We start from the raw sequence: 3,631 nt of genomic DNA on the forward strand, positions 1-3,631 counted from the left end.
GAGGCCAGCAGGAAACTGACTGCCCACCCGACTGCCCGTGACTCGCCCACGGCAGCCTAAGGCCCACAATGCTCCCAAAACATATTTCTAAACTTCAAGCAAAAGCTTTGAATAGCTAAAACAACATAACAGGAGTGTAAATATGTCCCCCAAATTGGAAAAATTGTCTTGTAAAATCCAGAGCTAAAAACTTGATAAAAACAAAGGATTGAGAGCTTGGCATTGCTAATGGGACACACTAGACTTACACATCCATTTTAGGATGTACCCAGGGATATTAATGTCTCAGAATAGAATTTACTTAGCAGGAAAACAATTCTTTAATTGATGACATAGGAAATAAATGTTTTTGTTCCTGTAAGTTAAGCTATCAAATGATTTCTGTTAAAACCCTCTGGGATTTATAACTAAATTGTATTTCTTTCTTTCTTTTTTGGGGGGGGTAACCGAAAGGGATTCATATGTTGTACAGTGAGGTTTTCTCTTTCTGCTTTTCTCCCTTTCCCTCATTAACTTCCTTATCCCCACTACAGATCTTATAAGCAGTTGGTCTAGGATATAGAAGATTAAGCCCATTTTGACGTTGTTTGGAAGCTTCTGGACGTTTAATGTGTTTTCATTTTAAGCTTTTATGGGATTTTTAGTCACTTTATCTATATACACATTCTGACTTGACATAAAATAATCTAGCATGTCTAAAGCCTCTAATTAAATTGTCCGAGGAAATCAGTGCTTATGGAGTGATTAATCCCCTTGTATTCAGACAACAACATCCTCTGCATTTCCTCCTTTTGCCTGGCCCTTCTGAGACCACGGGAACAGCTGTCTAGAGAGGAAATAGGGAAGTGACTCTGAATCTCCATCTGTGGAGTGAGGAATAGCCTTCACAGCCTCACCTTGAACACATCACCAGCCTGAACACCAGGGGACTTAGAAGGAATCTGTAAAAATCAGACCATAAAGAGACTACAGACAGATGTGAGTTTTGTATTAAAAACTCATTTTACCAATAGTAACAAAAGCGCGCTAAGTCAATATAAAGGGAAAGAAAGCAACATTTATTTACAATATGTTGAATGTCCTTAAATGTTATTATTCTTTTTGATCTAGTTGTTCCGATTCTGGAAAACTAATTTATAAAAAATGTTAAAAGCAGTAAAAGGTCAATGGCAAAAAATGTACATGGGAGGACAAAATGGATATCTGAGAGATGGAGCAGAGTGAAATGTTTCATGTTCTAGATAGAATATTCCACTCATTCTGTTGGTAAAATATTTCACAGAAATTTATAAAATAACAAGAAAGCAGCTTCATGTATAAAACCAATGGGAAAGCTCAGAGAAATACCTATATAGAGTAAAATGGCAAAATATATCAAGAAAAGCACGCACTTGGTAAAAACTGGTAATGCAAACAGTTAATGTCATTAAGCAATATTGTTTTAGGTGTTTTCCCTATTTCTAATTTTCCTACTGTTTCCCTTTTATTTTATGATTATGCATTAATTTTGTAAAAAATATTTAGAAATCTACATTTCTTTAAAATGAGGTCAAAAGTAGAATAATAATTCATATAAAAGTAGCAATTCTTCCTATTTAACTATCCCAGTTAATTTATAATTTGGATACTAAAATCAGAGCTAAATGTCTTTTATTCAACCTATATTATGCAAGAGCAAAGAATTCCAAGTTAAAAGTTTTTGGAACTTTAAATTATTCTGAGCCTTGAGAACAATGTGGCTATGCAGCCTGAATCACATGGCGTGCAGCTGCAACTTGTCTTTTTTTCTGTAAATAATTAGGAAGGAGACAGTGCCAGAGGTAAGACTCCCTTAGATTCCCACCCCTCCTCACCAAGTAATAAACTAAGTTTCCTTGGAATGTAGCAATCCACAACCAATCAATGGTTGTAATATACCAGCTGGTCTGGTATGGAAAATACAGGAAAATCTCTAAAATCTCTTTGTCGCTGACTAGATAAGTGAAACCTTAACTTCTCTACTTTGGAATGCTGACTGCATACATGCCTTCTGTGTGGCTATCCTCAAACTCCACATTTAATCATATTTTCTAATCTCATTATTTCAGTTTGACAGTTATCTCCCCCACACTGCCAAAGGGAATGAATAAATATGGAAAAAGAGGATTGGGTCTGCCCTAGTTTATTTTAACAAATCCTCGTAGTACCTCAAAATTTGCTACTATATTTCCTTACCTCCTCCTGAAAAAAAATTAAAAATAAAAATAAAAAATACAGCCAGGCTTGGTGGTTCAGCCTGTAATCCCGCGCCTTTGGGAGGCTGAGGTGAGTGGATTGCCTGATCCCACGGGTTCGAGACCCACCTGGGCAACTTAGCGAGACCTCATCTCTACAACAAATCAAAAATCGGCCAGATGTGGTAGTGCACGCCTGTAGTTCCAGCTACTTGGAAGGCTGAGAAGGAAGGATCGCCAGAGCCCAGCAGGTCGAGGCTGCGGTGGCCGGGAGCAGCCACTGCACTCCAGTCTGGGCGACAGAGTGAGACTCCAACTCAAAAAAAAAAAAAAAAAAAAAAAAAAAAATATATATAAAGCAAAGAAGAAATAAAAATGCTCAGCGTATTTAATTCATGGAACTAATATAAAATATTTTAAATATTTGAATAAATATTTCAAAATGAGGCAGGGGTCTTTTGTAAAAATAGGATAAAAAAATCTTTGAAATGTTCAGAAATAGTCTGGATAAGCAAAGACTTCTAAAAGAATGCAAAATGCAAAAGATCTCACTGAGGCTAGAAGTAATCCTATGATATTAGCCATGTATTCACTTGATAAGTGTTACTATAGAGTGTCAGGCCAAATGGTCTCAAGCAAATTGTCAGACAGACGACCTGTTCTCAGGGGCCTAGGTCCATCCCTGATCCAAAGACAGCTCTGGCACTGAGCTTCTGGCTCCCTCCATGCCCTGAACCCTGGATCTGAACACTCACCTGGTAGCCCCTAAACCCTAGGCTCTGGGACTCCTGCATTTGCCAGTTCTGTGTATGGTAAGTGCTACCTAATGATGTGCTAATGAATTCATAAAGGACTGAATGAATAAATGAATGAAGTCTCTCACCCAAGCCCCACACCTGGAGTTGCTGACAGATTTTCTTCTGCTCTTTGACCTGATGCCCATCCCCATCACTTATTAACCCACTTGTTGAGCCATTAGTGTAACTAGGTAGAGTGTTCAACCAAAAGGGCGGCTTTGATTCCAGTCTTGCTCCTTCCCACTCAGTCAGTCTAAGGTAAAATGAACCTCACTGCAATCCAACTGTTTCACATGTTAAGTAGCAAATAGAGGTTTATACTGTGAAACTGTGGGCAAGTCTTAGACTTGGAATGAAAAGTTTGGCGGAGGATCCCAGTGCATGGCCTAACAGTGAGAACCTCCAGGGAACAGGGTCCCATTCTGCCTGTGACTGGGGAAGGGGAAGGGCGCGGCTGACCTTTGCCCAAGGACCAGGATGGACTAGGCATCCCATTTTACAGCAGGTAACTTATTTTCAGAATATGTAGATGAGAGTCTAATCTCGATCCAATTCTTACTTTCTTACCATAAAGCTTTAGGAAGCCTCTTTTTTATCTTTTTTTTTTTTTTTTTTTTTGAG

This window comes from Carlito syrichta, unplaced genomic scaffold (genome assembly GCF_000164805.1).
Source record: "Carlito syrichta isolate Samal-C Ts95f unplaced genomic scaffold, Tarsius_syrichta-2.0.1 Scaffold302261, whole genome shotgun sequence".
NCBI lineage: Eukaryota > Metazoa > Chordata > Mammalia > Primates > Tarsiidae > Carlito > Carlito syrichta.